Source organism: Aquarana catesbeiana, linkage group LG04 (genome assembly GCF_042186555.1).
Source record: "Aquarana catesbeiana isolate 2022-GZ linkage group LG04, ASM4218655v1, whole genome shotgun sequence".
Lineage (NCBI taxonomy): Eukaryota > Metazoa > Chordata > Amphibia > Anura > Ranidae > Aquarana > Aquarana catesbeiana.
The window spans coordinates 642,833,355-642,852,990 of NC_133327.1; the positions used below are offsets into that span (position 1 = coordinate 642,833,355).

The 19,636-nt window shown below is 43.6% G+C and overlaps 1 protein-coding gene across 1 annotated transcript in view; it reads left to right on the plus strand.

The window, feature by feature from the left end:
• KCNH1 (potassium voltage-gated channel subfamily H member 1) overlaps positions 1-19,636 on the plus strand; it is a 535,460-nt gene that overhangs the window by 293,104 nt on the left and 222,720 nt on the right. The gene's annotated exons all lie outside the window — the stretch shown is intronic.

Sequence of the window (19,636 nt, forward strand, 5' to 3'; positions counted from 1 at the left end):
TGCCGTCACTGTGCTATCAAACGCAGCCACTGTGCCATATCAAATGCTGCCACTGTGCCCATCAATTGCCGCCACTGTGCCATATCAAATGCTGCCACTGTGCCCATCAATTGCCGCCACTGCGCCATCAAACGCAGCCACTGTGCCATCAAATGCAGCCACTGTGCCCATCAGTTGCTCCCACTGTGCCCCATCAAACACAGCCTCTGTGCCATATCAAATGCTCTCAGTGTGTAATCCCACAGAATCACTATTCTTCAATCAGATATTTTTTAAATCAGTTGCAATGTTATGGTGAGATTTACATTGGATTTAATTGACAGAAATGTGTGTGAAACAAAAGTGGATGCACCAAAGCCTCTCATTAATGCTCAGTAACACTAACATGGGGTTTAATACTTTATCCATATTGTGTCAGTCTGTTCCATTTTAAGACATTTCAAATGTCTTAAAATGGAACAGACTGTGACTGACACAATATGGAATAAAATAACAAACCCCATGTTAGTGTTACTGAGCATGCTTGGGTCAGGTGCTTCTACTTTTGTTTCACACACATTTTCTGTCAACTAAACGCTTTGCTAAAATAATTTGTGCAGGCAGCCAGTCACTAAGCCGTTTCCACTTTGTCAGGGGGGCACAGGGAGATGATTTATCACATTTCTAATTAATATTTGGTATCGGAATTTAGGAAGATTCTATTATGCAGGCGGCGGCGCTCTCTCTCTCTCACATTATGCAGCTCCGCTCGGGCTGAAGAACGGAGCTGCCGACGTGACAACTTCCGGCTTTCGTCAGTTTTAGAAAACCCGGAAGTGATCTCGAGATCTTCAATAACAATGCTCCCGCCCATAGAATCACAGTGATTTTACGGGCAGAAGCTACTCAGCGTTCTTTATTGCGCCCCCAAGGCGGGTTAAATCCCCGCAAATGAAGCGCTATCTCTGCAATCTCATTATTGCATTAACGTGGCGCTTCCCATAGTGCACTGCGTCCGGCGCCACAGTGCACTATGTTAAGGTTAAAGGATTTTTTTTTTTTTTTTATTTCTGAAAGGGCCGGTTTTAAAAAAAATTTTTTTTTAGTGACTACAGCGGGGGGGTCGGTGGTATAGGGTGGCACCCGGGCACCCCCTATGGACGGGCCGCCACTGCTGTGGCCCCAGAGCTTAGTAAATGAGGTAACGTTTTCCTTTATAAACAATACCCAATCACATGCACAGAAAAAAAAAACAGCATTTTTGCTTGCACATGATTGGATCATGGAAATCAGCAGAGCTTCACCTCAGATCTACAGCAACTGCCGTGCAGTGCACAGTATGTTTGCCTTTAGTAAATCAACCTCCCCGTGTTGCGACTTGAGGATTAGTTTTGGGAGGGCATATTATTTATTTTATTTATTTTTAAGAGGCATTTATAAATAAATATCTCCTAAAAACAAATAAAATAAATATACAGTATATTACCCTACAGCAATCAGCCATAACTTTATGACCACCCATCTAATATTGAGTAGGTCCCCTTTTGCCCTCAAACTGTCATACTCCTCTGAAGGTATGCTGTGATATCCCTTACTGTATATCGCTCTGGTTCCCGCATCGCATCAGTATGAACCCAGGGTAAAGGTGAACAGCAGTAGTGTCCAAAACGAATAAACCGCCACCATCGAGTGAATTTCAAACTCACCAGAACTATTGGCTGCTGTTACAGCAGTGTAGATGCCTTAAAACACGTGGAAATATTACAGTGAATAACTCCCACGGATAGCTCTAAACAGAATCCAGCTGAGAATAAAAAAGATGGACTTTCATAGTGTACTGTAGTAGGTTTATTTGTACGAATATTAAAACAGCATAAAGCAGAAAACCCAATATTAAAACACTCACATGGACAGCCGCTGGCGACCCGGAAACACACAGCGTCAAAACATCAGCGCCTAGTGTCCTGCCCCAACATGTTTTATCCAATAGGACGGTATCAAGGGGTCATTTTGCCATGACATCTGGCAAAATATATAAAGAATGGTGTCCCCATCTAAAGGTGCATCCAATCTCGCTCAAAGGCCATGACCAGAAGTGGTAATGTGGCCATCTTGCCGAAGCACTGGAAGTTGACTTTGTGTAGAGCTGGAAATCGATCAACAGCCATGGTTGCTTAGGACTAGAAGTAGCTGTGCGGCCATATTGAAGGGCAAAAAGGTTCATAGCCATATTTAAAAAGGGAAAAGGCCAGTAACTTGCTGAGATAAGTAAACAGATCAATACTAGGGGCATTATAACAAAAATAACTACCCGATGGACAAAAAAAAAATAGGGAGTTATTTGGTGGAGGGCCAATACTATCAAAACCCTCATACAAGTACAAAATACTTAAAAAGATTTAGCCTGCCTCAAGGTATAATGCACATCATAAGTAAGCTGATTCAAAATGAACTACAGTATCTCACAAAAGTGAGTACACCCCTCACATTTTTGTAAATATTTTAATGTGACAACACTTTGCTACAATGAAAAGTAGTGAGTGTACAGCTTGTATAACAGTGTAAATTTGCTGTCCCCTCAAAATAACTCAACACACAGCCATTAATGTCTAAACTGCTGGCAACAAAAGTGAGTACACCCCTAAGTGAAAATGTCCAAATTGGGCCCAAAGTGTCAATATTTTGTGTGGCCACCATTATTTTCCAGCATTGCCTTAACCCTCTTGGGCATGGAGTTCACCAGAGCTTCACAGGTTGCCACTAGAGTACTCTTCCACTCCTCCATGATGACATCAGATACTGTATATACAATGTATAATGCAAATACAAACAATTGGTAAGTGAACATTGATAAAATCAATATATATCCAACAATGTAAAGGACTCTAAATAGTGATAATACTAAATTGATATACTAAATAACACAAATTAAAAAAAAGGGGGGGGGGGTAAATAAACCTAAAAATTGTGTAATAATGGTCTAAAAATGGGTTATTTTGTATCCATAAAAAAGTTTGACATTCAACCCATGGGGGGAGTATGTCTTAAGCTCATAAACCCATTTCACCTCAAGTCTTGAGATTTCCCTAGTTTTACTGCATCCCCTCCAGTGTGGTTGGAGTTTCTCAATACCGACAAATGAAATGTCTTTGGGATTTCTGTTATGAGTTTCTCTAAAATGGGCATCCTATTGACTTTCAGATGCCATCGTCAGGAGATAATCAATGTTCTTCACTTAACTTGTCAATGTTGATAAAGTTATGACTAATATGTGTACACAGCGTACATACTGTATATGTGTGTGTGTGTGTGTGTGTATATATATATCTATCTATATATATATAGATAGATATATATAGATATACATAGATATATTATCTCTCTCTCTCTCTCTATGCAAAGAGTCAATATTTGCAGTGTTGTACCTTCTTTTTCAAGACCTCTGCAGTTCTCCCTGACATGCTGTCAATCACCTTCTGGGCCACATCCTGACTGATGGCAGCCCATTCTTGCATAATCACTGCTTGGAGTTTGTCAGAATTTGTTGGGGTTTTTTTTGTTCACCCTTGAGGTTTGACCACAAGGTTGACCACTGGATTAACCACAGTGGGATTAGGGCCTGGGGAGTTTCCTGGCCGTGGGCCCAAAATGTTGTTGCTTTATTCCCCAAGCCCCTTAGTTATCACTTCTGCCTTTTGGCAAGGTGCCCCATCATGCTGGAAAAGGCATTGTTCCTCACCAAACTGTAGAGAGTGAAAAATCTGGTGCAGCTGTGCATGGTAGCCAATCAGCTTCTAAATTCAGCTTGTTCATTTAGGCTGGGTTCACACTATTGCAAATTGGATGCGGGTTTCTCCGCATCCAATTCGCATAGCAGGAGATTGTGACCAGCTCTCAATGGAGCCGGTTCACACATCTCCGCAGTGGCTCCGGTGCAAATTGCACAGGAGCCCTGTGCGTCTTTTGGTCCCTTTCAGGTCCAAATTCAGCCAAAAATTCAGGCTGAAATCGGACCTGAAACGATAAATGGAGACGCACCGGACTCCCACTGTGGGCCGATACGTTTGATAGTGTAAACCCAGCCTTAAGCTTTGACAAAAAAAACCTGGAAGCTGATTGGTTTCTATGCAGAGCTGCACCAGATTTTGCATGCTCCAGTTTAATTAAATCAACCCCCATGTTTTTTTCCGGATGGCCCAAACAATCGGAAAGGGGATTCATCAGAGAAAATGACTTTACTCCAGTCCTCAGCAGTCCAATCCCTAAACCTTTTGCAGAATATTAGTCTGTCCCTGATGTCTTTCATGGAGAGAAGTGGCTTCTTTGCTGCCCTTTTTGACATCAGGCCACCAAAAGTCTTCTCCTCACTGTGCTGTAGATGTACTCACACCTGCCTACTGCCATCCCTGAGCAAGCTCTGCGCTGGTGGTGTCCCGATCCCGCAGCTACATCTACTGTAGGAGACGGTCCTGATGCTTGCTGGACTTTCTTGGGCACCCTGAAACCTTCTTCACAACAATTACACCTCTCTCCTCGAAGTTCTTGATGATCCGATAAATGGTTGATTTAGGTGCAATCTTAGTGGCAGCAATATCCTTGCCTGTGAATCCCTTTTTGTGCAAAGCAATGATGACTGCACGTGTTTCCTTGCAGGTAACCTTGGAAGAACAATGATTTCAAGCACCACCCTCCTTTTAAACCTTCCAGTCTTTTATTCTAACTCAATCAGCATTACAGAGTGATTTCTTGCCTTGTCCTCGTCAACACTAACACCTGTGTTATCGAGAGAATCACTGACATGATGTCATGTGGCCTTTTTGTGGCAGGGCTGAAATGCAGTGGAAATGTTTTTTTTGGGATTAAAGCGGAGATCCAGTTGTTTTTTGTGTTTATTAACCACTTCAGCCCCGGAAGGATTTACCCCCTTCCTGACCAGAGCACTTTTTACAATTTGGCACTGCGTCGCTTTAACTGCTAATTGCGCGGTCATGCAATGCTGTAACCAAACGAAATTTGCGTCCTTTTCTTCCCACAAATAGAGCTTTCTTTTGATGGTATTTGATCACCTCTGCTGTTTTTATTTTTTGCGCTATAAACGGAAAAAGACCGAAAATTTTGAAAAAAAATGATATTTTCTACTTTTTGTTATAAAAAAAATCCAATAAACTCAATTTTAGTCATACATTTAGGCCAAAATGTATTCGGCCACATGTCTTTGGTAAAAAAAATGTCAATAAGCGTATATTTATTGGTTTGCGCAAAAGTTATAGCGTCTACAAACTAGGGTACATTTTCTGGAATTTACACAGCTTTTAGTTTATGACTGCCTATGTCATTTCATGAGGTGCTAAAATGGCAGGGCAGTACAAAACCCCCCCAAATGACCCCATTTTGGAAAGTAGACACCCCAAGGAAATTGCTGAGAGGCATGTTGAACTCATTGAATATTTATTTTTTTTGTCCCAAGTGATTGAATAATGACAAAAAAATAAAAAATAAATAAAAAAAAAAAAAATTACAAAAAGTTGTCACTAAATGATATATTGCTCACACAAGCCATGGGCATATGTGGAATTGCACCCCAAAATACATTTAGCTGCTTCTCCTGAGTATGGGGATACCACATGTGTGGGACTTTTTGGGAGCCTAGCCGCGTACGGGGCCCCGAAAACCAAGCACCGCCTTCAGGATTTCTAAGGGCATACATTTTTGATTTCACTCCTCACTACCTATCACCGTTTTGAAGGCCATAAAATGCCAAGATGGCACAAAACCCCCCTAAATGACCCCATTTTGGAAAATAGACACCCCAAGCTATTTGCTGAGAGGCATGTTGAGTCCATGGAATATTTTATATTTTGACACAAGTTGCGGGAAAGTGACAATTTTTTTTTTTTTTTGCACAAAGTTGTCACTAAATGATATATTGCTCAAACATGCCATGGGCATATGTGGAATTACACCCCAAAATACATTCTGCTGCTTCTCCTGAGTACGGGGATACCACATGTGTGGGACTTTTTCGGAGCCTAGCCGCGTACGGGGCCCCGAAAACCAAGCACCGCCTTCAGGATTTCTAAGGGCATAAATTTTTGATTTCACTCCTCACTACCTATCACAGTTTTGAAGGCCATAAAATGCCAAGATGGCACAAACCCCCCCCAAATGACCCCATTTTGGAAAGTAGACACCCCAAGCTATTTGCTGAGAGGCATGTTGAGTCCATGGAATATTTTATATTTTGACACAAGTTGCGGGAAAGTGACAATTTTTTTTTTTTTTTTTTGAACAAAGTTGTCACTAAATGATATATTGCTCACACAGGCCATGGGCATATGTGGAATTACACCCCAAAATACATTCTGCTGCTTCTCCTGAGTATGGGGATACCACATGAGTGGCACTTTTTGGGAGCCTAGCTTCATACGGGGCCCCGAAATCCAATCACCGCCTTCAGGATTTCTAAGGGCGTTAATTTTTGATTTCACTCCTCACTACCCATCACAGTTTCGAAGGCCATAAAATGCCAAGATAGCACAAAACCCCCCAAAATGACCCCATTTTGGAAAGTAGACACCCCAAGCTATTTGCTGAGAGGCATGGCGAGTATTTTGCAGCTCTCATTTGTTTTTGAAAATGAAGAAAGACAAGAAAAACGTATTTTTTTTTTCTTTTTTCAATTTTCAAAAGTTTGCGACAAAAAGTGAGGTCTGCAAAATACTCACTATACCTCTCAGCAAATAGCTTTGGGTGTCTATTTTCCAAAATGGGGTCATTTGGGGGGGTTTATGCCATCTGGGCATTCCATGGCCTCCGAAACTGTGATAGGCAGTGAAGAGTGAAATCAAAAATTTACGCCCTTAGAAAGCCTGAAGGCGGTGCTTGGTTTTCGGGGTCCCGTACGCGGCTAGGCTCCCAAAAAGTCTCACACATGGGGTATCCCCGTATTCAGGAGAAGCAACAGAATGTATTTTGGGGTGTAATTTCACATATTCCCATGGCATGTTTGAGCAATATATCATTTAGTGACAACTTTGTGCAAAAAAAAAAAAAAATTTGTCTTTTTCCCGCAACTTGTGTCACAATATAAAATATTCCATGGACTCGACATGCCTCTCAGCAAATAGCTTGGGGTGTCTACTTTCCAAAATGGGGTCATTTGGGGGGGTTTTGAACTGTCCTGGCATTTTATGCACAACATTTAGAAGCTTATGTCACACATCACCCACTCTTCTAACCACTTGAAGACAAAGCCCTTTCTGACACTTTTTGTTTACATGAAAAAATTATTTTTTTTTGCAAGAAAATTACTTTGAACCCCCAAACATTATATATTTTTTTTAAAGCAAATGCCCTACAGATTAAAATGGTGGGTGTTTCATTTTTTTTTTTCACACAGTATTTGCGCAGCGATTTTTCAAACGCATTTTTTGGGGAAAAAACACACTTTTTAACATTTTAATGCACTAAAACACACTATATTGCCCAAATGTTTGATGAAATAAAAAAGATGATCTTAGGCCGAGTACATGGATACCAAACATGACATGCTTTAAAATTGCGCACAAACGTGCAGTGGTGACAAACTAAATACATTTTTAAAAGTCTTTAAAAGCCTTTACAGGTTACCACTTTAGATTTACAGAGGAGGTCTACTGCTAAAATTACTGCCCTCGATCTGACCTTCGCGGTGATACCTCACATGCATGGTGCAATTGCTGTTTACATTTGACGCCAGACCGACGCTTGCGTTCGCCTTTGTGCGAGAGCAGGGGGGGACAGGGGTGCTTTTTTTTTTTTTTTTTTTTTTTTTTTTTCCTTATTATTTTTTTGCTTTTTTATCTTATTTTTAAACTGTTCCTTTCATTTATTTTTTTTTTAATCATTTTTATTGTTATCTCAGGGAATGTAAATATCCCCTATGATAGCAATAGATAGTGACAGGTACTCTTTTTTGAAAAAATTGGGGTCTATTAGACCCTAGATCTCTCCTCTGCCCTCAAAGCATCTGACCACACCAAGATCGGTGTGATAAAATGCTTTCCCAATTTCCCAATGGCGCTGTTTACATCCGGCGAAATCTAAGTCATGAAATGCTCGTAGCTTCCGGTTTCTTAGGCCATAGAGATGTTTGGAGCCATTCTGGTCTCTGATCAGCTCTATGGTCAGCTGGCTGAATCACCGGCTGCATTCTCAGGTTCCCTGTTGGGACAGGAGAGCCAGAGAAAAACATGGAAGACGGTGGGGGGCATTCCCTCCCACTGCTTGTAAAAGCAGTCTAGAGGCTAATTAGCCGCTAGGATTGCTTTTACATGAAAGCCGACCGCTGGCTGAAAAGAATGATACCAAGATGATACCTAAACCTGCAGGCATCATTCTGGTATAACCACTCAAAGTCCAGCAACATACCAGTACATTGCTGGTCCTTGTTGGGCATACATTGTAAACTTTTTTTTCATGCAGCCTGTGGGCTGAACGAAAAAAAGATCTTGATCTGTGGGTATGCCCACCATTAGAATACCTCCCTTCATCCACCCACTTCTAATGATGGGCATACATGCACCGTTTTATATATGCCGAAGCATGGGGGCATCCTCCCGCAAAAGGCAGGAGCAAATCGCTCCTCCACCCACTGCTGCCCCCACGCTTCGGCATATATGCTGAAGTATGTAACTGTGGTGGTGAAATCACCTCCGACAGCGCTGGAGTCACGGCTTTATGTATCGTGGGAGCAAACGCTGTTGCTGTCAAGATAAATAAATCCGCGCTGCAACTGAATGGCGTACCTGCTAAGCAAATGATGGTTAACAAAAAACAAAGTAACATTACAGTATAACAGTAATACTTACCATACCTGCAAAGCAAATACAAAAAAAAAAAAACATAGTAAAAAATAAAACATTTAACGCAACCTGTGCCTACCTAAAATATATATATGCCGAAGCATGGGGGCATCCTCCCACAAAAGGCAGGAGCAAATCGCTCCTCCACCCACTGCTGCCCCCACGCTTCGGCATATATGCTGAAGTATGTAACTGTGGTGGTGAAATCACCTCCGACAGCGCTGGAGTCACGGCTTTATGTATCGTGGGAGCAAACGCTGTTGCTGTCAAGATAAATAAATCCGCGCTGCAACTGAATGGCGTACCTGCTAAGCAAATGATGGTTAACAAAAAACAAAGTAACATTACAGTATAACAGTAATACTTACCATACCTGCAAAGCAAATACAAAAAAAAAAAAAACATAGTAAAAAATAAAACATTTAACGCAACCTGTGTCTACCTAAAATATATATATGCCGAAGCATGGGGGCATCCTCCCACAAAAGGCAGGAGCAAATCGCTCCTCCACCCACTGCTGCCCCCACGCTTCGGCATATATGCTGAAGTATGTAACTGTGGTGGTGAAATCACCTCCGACAGCGCTGGAGTCACGGCTTTATGTATCGTGGGAGCAAACGCTGTTGCTGTCAAGATAAATAAATCCGCGCTGCAGCTGAATGGCGTACCTGAAAACAAAAAAATGGTTAAAACACATTAAACTATAAAAAAATTACATACCTGAAAAGCAAACATGATAAAACATAACAATAAAACATTGCAGAATAGAATACAGTAAAAAAGAGAAGAACAATAGAGAGAAAATAGAGAGAGAGAGAACAATAAAAACGACAACTATTTTTGGTTTTTTTATTTTATATTTTTTTTGTGTATTTTATTTTTTTTTTACATTTTTTTTTTTTATAACTGTAACTTTTAAAACTGTAACGGTTCCAGGTTTGGGTCTCTCAAAATGCGATGGCATCTTGGGAGACCCTGTGAAAGTGTGTCCTAGTCTGTGCAGTGCTGTACCCTACGCTAAAACTCAACTAGTGTATGGTAGCGTTCAAAACATTCACCAATGCAAAGACCAGGATTGCCAGGACAGGAGGGACAATAATACCGGGTGTCACGCCTAAATCCGCGCTTTCTGCAGACACAACATTTTCTTTGGGGGGCTTGTTGGGTAGGGGTACTCGGGATGGCATAAGGAAAATGCCTCTCATGCACCTGGCCTACTGCATTTGGTTGGGGAAGGTGAGGTGGAGCACCGTCTGGAAACAGAAGGGCTCTGACGATCTCTTCCTGGAATTTAAGGAAGGATCCAGTCCGTCCTGAAGCTCTGTATAGCACATGAGCGTTCAGCAAAGCCAATTGAAATAAGTATACAGACACTTTTTTGTACCAGCGTCTGGCCTTACGGGCAATTAGGTACGGCGCCAACAACTGGTCGTTGAGGTCCACCCCTCCCATATTTTGGTTATATTCGTGGACACAGAAGGGTTTCTCCACAACACCAGTCGCCGTAGTAATTTGGGTCGTCGTGTCTGCATGAAGGGAGGTAAGAACAAAAACATTCTTATTGTCCCTCCACTTCATAGCGAGCAAATTATTACACTGCAAGCAGGCTCTCTCCCCCAGCCTAAGACGGGAATCTACAAGCCGCTGAGGAAAGCCCCGGCGATTAGGTCGCACGGTGCCACATGCTCCAATTTGATGATCAAAAAGGTGACTAAAAAGTGGCACGCTCGTGTAATAATTGTCCACGTACAAGTGGTACCCCTTTCCGAATAAGGGTGACACCAAGTCCCACACTATCTTGCCAGCGCTTCCTATGTAGTCAGGGCAGTTTGTCGGCTCTACGTGACTATCTTTGCCCTCGTAAACCATAAATCTACATGTATAGCCTGTGGCCCTGTCACAGAGCTTATACATCTTGACCCCGTATCTGGCACGCTTGCTGGGAAGGTACTGTTTGAATGACAAGCGGCCAGAAAATTTAATCAAGGACTCATCAACGCAGACAACTTGATGGGGGGTAAACAAGTCTGCAAAACGTTGGTTGAAGTGGTTTACGAGGGGCCGAATTTTGTAGAGCCGATCGTATTCAGGGTCTCCACGAGGACGACAGAGTTCATTGTCGTTGAAGTGCATGAACCGCAAAATCTGCTCGTATCGTGCCCTGGTCATGGAGGCAGAGAACACGGGCATATGGTGAATTGGGTCAGTGGACCAATATGACCGCAACTCACTCTTTTTGGTTATGCCCATGTTGAGGGAAAGGCCCAGAAAGACCTTAAATTCGGAGACCGTAATTGGTCTCCAATCTCTGGCAAGGGAGGACTGGGGAATAGTGGCGATGTGTTGACCAGCGTACAAATTGCTTTGGTCCACAATAGATCTATAGAGATCTTCGGTGAAAAACAGTGAATAAAAATCCAGTTGCGTAAAATCAACTGTTTCCACCTGAATTCCGGGTTGGCCAGTGAATGGGGGCAATACGGGTGCTGCAGAAGTGGTGGGTACCCAATTCGGATTGGCCAATGCAGCAGGAAGGGCACTATGGGCACGACGGGCCTGTCTTTGTCTTCTTGGTGGCAGCGGGACCCTACTAGTGCTTGCCACCTCACCAGCTTGAACTGCACTTATGGGACTCGCCATGTCACCACGTGATACTGCAGTGCTGGATGTACGACCAGGGTGTACTAGGCCGCTGGTGCTTGCCAGTTCACCAGAAGGAGTAGCGGCACTAGTACTGCTCTGCTCCATACGAGGGACCTGCGGTTCTTGCACTTCAAGGACAGAAGAAGAAGTTCGGGGTCTGGTACGCCTGACCCTAGCAGGGACCACAACTCCGTCGTCAGAGCTATCTGTCATGGAGCCGCTGTCCTCTACAGGATCGTATTCTGAGCCTGAACTTGACAGATGAGTGACTTCCTCTTCACTATCTGTCATACTCAGAAACGTGTAGGCCTCTTCACTAGTGTACCTTCGATTTGCCATTTTGGCCTCTAAATTTAGGGGTACACTAGTGAGACTCACAGGCAAAAAAGCTCCTGACTGTCAGCGACTGATTCAAAACGCTACCAAAAAACTGTTAGCGATCGCAGGGATCAGGCCTGACTCTGCGAACGCTGCAGTTATGTGTGCTTAGTGTTTTGTGACAGTTATCGATCGATACTGCACTTGGGTGGGCTGGGCTGGGCTGGGCCGAGGAGCAAAACGCAGGTGCTAGCAGGTATCTGGGCTGATCCCGCTAACACTGCGTTTTTTTGGGGGACCCTAAACTGCTGGGGAGTATAGATCTGATCGGATCAGATATCGATCCGCTCAGATACTATAGCACTAAGGGAGGTGTATGCTGCGTGCGTGGGTGTTAGCGGTACTGGCGCTAACCTGACGCTGCCTGGGGCGACGCAGACCTTATCTGACCCTAAAAACTTAACTTATATCACCGCCGGGCAATTAGGGGGTTAAATCTTTATAAGGTAATAAACGGCGGGTGCCCCTAAAACTATAATAAACTGTAATAAACTATAATAAACTACAAAAAACAAACCAACTAACCAGCGTCACCCGTAACAATTATATGGTGATCACTGGTGAAAGGGTTAACTAGGGGGCAATCAAGGGGTTAAAACCTTTAGAAGGTAGTATATGAGGGTCCCTGTCGCTATAAAACACTGACAGCGAACCTATATACTTACCTCCCTAACTAGCGTCACCTGTGTCACTAATACAGCGATCAGAAAAACGATCGCTTAGTGACACTGGCGACGGGGGGTGATCATGGGGTTAAAACTTTATTAGGGGGGGTTAGGGGGGTACCCTGGACCTAAGGGGGGTACCCTAGACCTAAAGGGGGCTAACCTAACTGCCCTAACACTTATAACTGACACAAACTGACACCAATGCAATAATCAGAAAAAAAAAAAAACTGCTATTGGTGTCAGTATGTGTGGGGGTACAGGGGGGTGATCGGGGGGTGACTGGGGGGTGACAGGGGGGTGACAAGTGTGCCTGCGTGTTCTACTGTATGTGTAGTGTTGGTGCACTTACTTGGATGTCTTCTCTCCTCGGCGCCGGACGAAAAGACCGTCTCGAGGAGAGATGACATCACTTCCTCCGCTTCTGTTTACATTCACAGAAGCCGAGGAAGCACATCATTGGCCAGGAGCGATCGCAAGGGGGGAGCCACGAATGAGTGGCCTCCCCCTCACCTTCGATCGACCCTGACCTCGATCCGACCGCCGCTGGCACCAGGGGGGGGGGGGTCCGATCGGACCCCCCACCCGCGGGCAGGCAAGGACGTACCTGTACGTCCTTTTGCCTGCCCGTGCCATTCTGCCGACGTATATAGTCGTGCGGCGGTCGGCAAGTGGTTAAAAGTCAGCAGCCACACTTTTTGTAGCTGCTGACTTTTAATAAACACACACTCACTTGTCCCAGGATCCAGCGATGTGGCAGCCCGAACCCTCGGTTCTCTCCGTCTCCTCTCGCCGGCGCTGACATTACAACCCGTGATGTGTCCCAGAAGATTGCAGGGAAGGGGGGAGGAGAACTAGGCGATCCGAGTGGAAGTGGGAGTGAGTACCTGTTAAAACTAGGTACCTGCTTCCCCCCCAAAAAAATGACATGCCAAATGTGGCATAAGAGGGGAGGAAGAGTGCTTAGAGCGGAACTTCCCCTTTTGGGTAGCGCTCCACGTTAAGTTCATTTTCATGGCAAATAGGGACTTTGCAATTAATTGCAATTCATCTGATCACTCTTCATAGCATTCTGGAGTAAAAACTGAGGCAGCGGACTTTGTTAAAATTAATATTTGTGTCATTCTCAAAACTTTTGGCCAGAGCTGTATATTTATTTTTTTGAGTCAACAGATAAAGTTTTTGGCTGCTTTTCAGGTGCACCTCATTTTCTCTGCTCTGTACATATTTTCCATTACAGAGAAATATATGAAAGCTGTGCTAGCATTGGTGCCCCCTGTAAACATCAGCTTGAGAACATGAACTTTACAAAATAAATTAAATTGATCCTCAATACAGTTGTGGGAACTTTTAAAAAGCTGGATCAGTTGAGGTTTAGCCAGACTTTAAACATTAATCACCTCTGAAATTTGGCATTTCCAAGCCACAAATCCCACTGAAGTCAATGGGGTTGATTTACTTACAGCAACTACGCTGTTCACTTTGCAAGGGAAGCTGCTCTGTGCAGTGGAATTTTCCCAGAACGATTGTGAATTATTTTCACTTTGCTATGAATACTTATCGAATGTAAGGAAAATAAACACATGATTGGATGATGGAAGTCAACAGAGCTTCACCTCATTCACTAAGTTCTGGAGAAAAATTCCCTTGCAAAGTGAGACTTCCCTTGCACAGTGAATAGTCTATTTAGTAAATCAACTCAATGGGTCTGAATAATGCTCAGAGTAGCAAATTCTACAGAATTGTTCATAATGGTTTGGGAAGCTCCTGGCATTCCTGAATGTTGAGATGATAGGGCCAAAAATAGCCCGAGCCATTCCTTTAACCACTTGCCAACCATGTAACGTACATGTACTGCGGCAAAGTGGCTCTATTGCGCAAAATCACTTACCTGTACATTATTTCATGCAATAGCCTCTAGGACCTGACCGCGCGCTGCTGGGACAGAGGGGGAGCCAATCAGCGGGTCTGATGGACCCAATGTCTGCCAGACCCAGTGTCTGCCCACCACCTGAGATCGCTCCCGAGAGAGGTAGAACGGCAGTCTGCCTATGTAAACAAGACAGATTGCCCTTCTGAGAGGGGAGAAGATGGAGATCTCGTGTTTCTGCTAAGCAGGAACACAGATCTCTGTCTTCCCCCAGTCAGAGCATCCCCCACACAGTTAGCAAGCACTTCCAGGGAACACATTTAACCCTTTGATTGCCCCTGATGTTAACCCCTTCCCTGCCAGTATCATTAGTACAGTGACACTGCATTTTTTTTAGCACTGATCACTATATTAGTGTCACTGGTCCCCAAAAAGTGTCACTTAGTGTCAGATTTGTCCGCCACAATGTCGCAGTCCCGCTAAAAATCGCTGATCGCCGCCATTACTAGTAAAAAAAATTCATAAATCTATCCACCATAAACGCAATAACTTTTGCGCAAACCAATCAATATGCACTAATTGGGACTTTTTTTTACCAAACACATGTTGCAGAATACATATTGGCCTAAACTGATGAAGAAATTTGATTTTTTTATTTTTTTTATTGGATATGTTTTATAGCATAAAGTAAAAAAATATTGTTATTTTTTTTCAAAATTGTCGCTCTTTTGTTTATAGCGCAAAACATTAAAAATGCAGAGGTGATCAAATATCTATGTGTGGGAAAAAAAAGGACATCAATTTTATTTGGGTACAGCGTCGCACGACCACAGAACTATCAGTTAAAGTAACGCAGTGCCATATCGCAAAAAATGGCTTGGTCATGAAGGGGGGTACTACTTCCGCAGCTGAAGTGGTTAAAAATTCAACCGGGGATATTAAGATAGAAAGGCGGGATCTGGAAGCGCTGTCAGTCAGGCTATGGGTGCCCAGGCAACAGCAGTAGAGGATACATTATAGGCTTTATTATTATTGTTTCTGGTACTTATATAGTGTTGTCAATTTATGCAGCGCTTTACATACATACATATATATATATATAAATAATGCATTCACATCAGTCCCTACCCTCAAGGAGCTTACAATCTAAGGTCCCTATCTCACATTCATACATACACATACTGGGGCCGATTTAGACAAAAGCCAATTAACCTACCAGCATGTCTTTGGAGTGTGGGAGGAAACCGGAGTACCCGGAGGAAACCCACGCAGGTACAGGGAGAACATGCAAACTCCAGGCAGGTAGTGTCGTGGTTGGGATTCGAATCAGCGTGCTGATAGGCAAAATTGCTAACCACTACACTGTGCAGCCCACAGGCTTCATGTACACTAGCAGCTCCTGGCAGTTCCTAAACTTTTGTTTGGGACCTAGTGGCGCTTTTTGCTCAAGCTCCTAATCTCAACTCTATAAAAGCCTATGGGGTTGATTTACTAAAGGCAAATAGACTGTGCACTTTGCAAAGGGCAATTGCCCTCTGCAAGTCAGAGCTTAGTAAATGAGGTAAGTCTTCACTTTGCAAATAGTACCCAATCACGTGCAAGGGAAAAAAAAAAAAGAAAAAGCATTTTTGCTTGCGCATGATTGGATAATGGAAGTCAGCAGAATGTCTGCTCATTTACCAAACTCTGGAGCAACTGTACTTACAGACGGCAATTGTACTTTGCAAAGTGCAGTCTATTTGCCTTTAGTAAATCAACCCCATGTACACATAGGGGGAGATTTACCAAAGCTGGAGCACTCAGAATCTGGTGGAGCTGTGCATAATAGCCAATCCGCTTCTAATTTCAGCTTGTTTTGACAATAAAACCTAGAAGCCGATTCATTTGTATGCAGAGCTGCACCAGAGTTTGCACTCTCCAGCTTTAGTAAATGACCCCCATAGGCTTTTAGCAGAGTTTAAAGTGGTTCTAAAGTTAGAAGGTTTTTTTTATCTTAAGATAAAAAACCTTCTGTGTGTGGAAGCCCACTTACCTGGGCCCCATCTCGATCCAGCGATGTTGCACGAGAGTCTCGGCTGTCCGTGACTCTCCCGTGCCACTAGCTCCCATTGTTGTCAATCAAAGTCAGTGAGCCAATGAGAGGAGAGAGGGGGTGGAGCTGAGCCTCTGCTCTGTGCCTGAATGGACATACCAAGCTGTGACTCGGCTCTGGTGCCCCTATAGCAAGCTGCTTGCTGTGGGGGCACTTGACAAGAGGGAGGGGCCAGGAGCGCTAGCGAGGGACCCAAGAAGAGGAGGATCTGGGCTGTTGTGTACAGAAACCAACCACACATAGGGGGTAAGTATGACAAGTTTATTATTTTTAAATGAAAAAAACAAGACTTTAGTATCACTTTGAGCCCCCTTTCAGATGGTCAGCCCACTCGGACCTGCCTGTCCGTTTTTCAGGTGGATCTGATCGGGCCACCCATTGACTTCTATATGAGCGGTGATGTGTCCGCTGACACCTACCTGCCATCCGATCCGACAAGATCTGCTCAAAACAGACGGATGGCCATACATTTGCCATTCGTCCAGCGGATCAGATGAAAATGGACAGGCTTTCCGTTTTCATCCAATCTCCTCATAGAGGAGAGCGGGGCTCTGACAGGTCTGTCCCTGCACAGTGAGTGGAGACGGACCTGTCATCTGCCGGCTCAGCGCGGATCAATGGAGCGATCCTCACTGAGTCTGTCCAATGGATCCAACCCGTGTGAAAGGGGCCTAGGAACTGCCGCGTTTAGGTGAGGTTAAACCTCCCTCTCCTGAATGCAGAAGAATCGCGTGTAGGATAGGTACGTTTTGACCGCCGGCTGCAGGAAAAACGCAAATCGACGTAAAAATGCGGCAGCCGCGGTCAGGGTAGGTCTGTACATGTAGCCTTAGGCAGAAACAGCCTTAGGTCCCAAACTTATTTTTGCTAATCTGAGATGCCATAGCGAACACTGTCATTTGGATTCGGCTCAGGACATCTGAACCAATGAAAGTCAATTGAACTGAATCATCATCCAACTTCAAGGACAGGTCACACCGACCCCCTGCGATACCTTCGGACTGCAGACTGTTCTGCAGACAGGTACTCACAGCAGACATAACCCCCCTCAGATATATTATAAATTACAGGAACAACAGTCTGTTTAATGCTGTTGACTGCATTGACACATATTCAACCTTTACTTCTATTTGACAGCGACATTGCTAAAAGACCACGTATTACCTCTTTGTCTTTGAAATTATAATTCCATCAGTTAGAAGGATAGAATTAAATTTTGCATTGCTGGAGAACGGCTATTAGAATTTGTTGTCGGGTCACTTTTCTACCTTTTCATCCAGTAAATAGAATCCTTTGAAGCTCGAGTCATGATTAAGTAATCATTCCTTAATTCAGTTTGGTAATGAAACATTACAGTTACTATGGGGAGAGCTGAATATCTATTTCAGCAGATTAATTTTGCCTTTGGGGCTGTATATATTATTATAATTGTTATTCATTCAGCTGCACAGCGCGTATGAATATCTGCAAAGCTAAACAGTAAAATAAAATATGAACTAAGTAATCATTTATACAAAAGATAAAAATTGATGACCACCACAAGCTATGGTCTTACAGATACTCCTATGTACAATGATCTCCCTCTACTAGCCAGGGCCGTCTTTAATTTTGATTGGGCCCCGGGCAAACATTTTCTTGGGGCCCCCCCTCCATTCTGAGACAAACAAAAAATAGCAGGAAGACTCAAAATCAGTTTACTGCAGCAGATCACGCAGCGATTGCAATTGTTTGCCAGAGGTTACAGCCTATCCTTACTGCTCACTGGCTGGTTTCTAGAGGTTACAACACATAATTTCTGCTTGTCGATTGGTTGCTAGAGGTTAATGTACATTATTAGCGCTCACTAATTGGTTGCTAGGGGTTACAGCACATCATTACCACTTACTGATTGGTTGCTAGAGATTAAAGCAGATCGCTACTGTTCGCTGATTGGTTGCTAGAGGTTAACGCACATCATTACCTCCCACTGAGCAGTGGAGCAATCCCAAATAATTGAGCAAATAAAGGAGCACATTAATACACATACTACAGGTGAATGTCAGAGTGTGCAGACATACTACAGGAGAGGTTCAGAGACTGCAGACATACTGCAGGAGACAATTAGAGGCTGCAGACATACTGCAGGAGACAATCAGAGACTGCGGACATTCTGCAGGAGACAATCAGAGACTGCGGACATACTGCAGGAGATTACCAGAGACTGAGGACATACTGCAGGAGACAATAAGAGACTGCGGATATACTGCAGGAGACAATCAGAGACTGCGGACATTATACAGGAGATGGTCAGAGAACTTTCAGCAATGCACAGCTTTACAGTTGGATAACACAGCTCAGGGTTTAAACATTCAGGCATTTTATGGGTGCAAGGACATACCTGGCCAGCCAAACTTACTACATACATTCAGGTGTGTGAGCGGGGCTTTCACTCTCTGCTCTCACTACAACAGCCGGGAGCTCCACTGATGCTTTGTTGGGGGGCCCGCGTCACCCGTGAATTGGGGCCCTGATGACAGCTTTGCAGAGTGCACAGAGGACAGGGGAGGATGTATTCCTGTGCTAAAAAGCTAACAGGGGCGGGCCGGGAGCTCCACTGACGCTCTGACCCCGTCCACGTACAGCCTGTGTACTCAGAATAGAAAACACCAGGAGCTGATGGCCTATCAGGGGAATATTACATGGCCTTCAAAGAAACTCTAGTTCCATATCTAATTAACATGTTTAACCATCTAGCTAACTCTAATTCTTTTCCCAAAGAACTATTGGAAGCAATTATAATAACAATACCGAAACAGGGTAAAGACCCCTCATCCCCTCTAAATTATAGACCCATTTCATTATTAAATTCTGACCTAAAAATCTATGCAAAAATCCTAGCTAACAGATTAGTAAACATAACCCCCCAACTAATAGGACCCGACCAAGTAGGATTCACTAAAGGGAGACAAGCACCAGACAGCACTAGAAGAATTCTTAATATAATTGACCAAATTCATACTGATCGAACTCCCTCCTTACTTCTAACATTAGATGCAGAAAAGGCGTTCGATAGAATGCACTGGATATACATTTCCAAAACTCTAGACAAATTTGGATTTCAAGGATTCATCCACTCGGCAATTATGGCACTATACTCTCATCCTACAGCCAAAGTACTCACATCAGG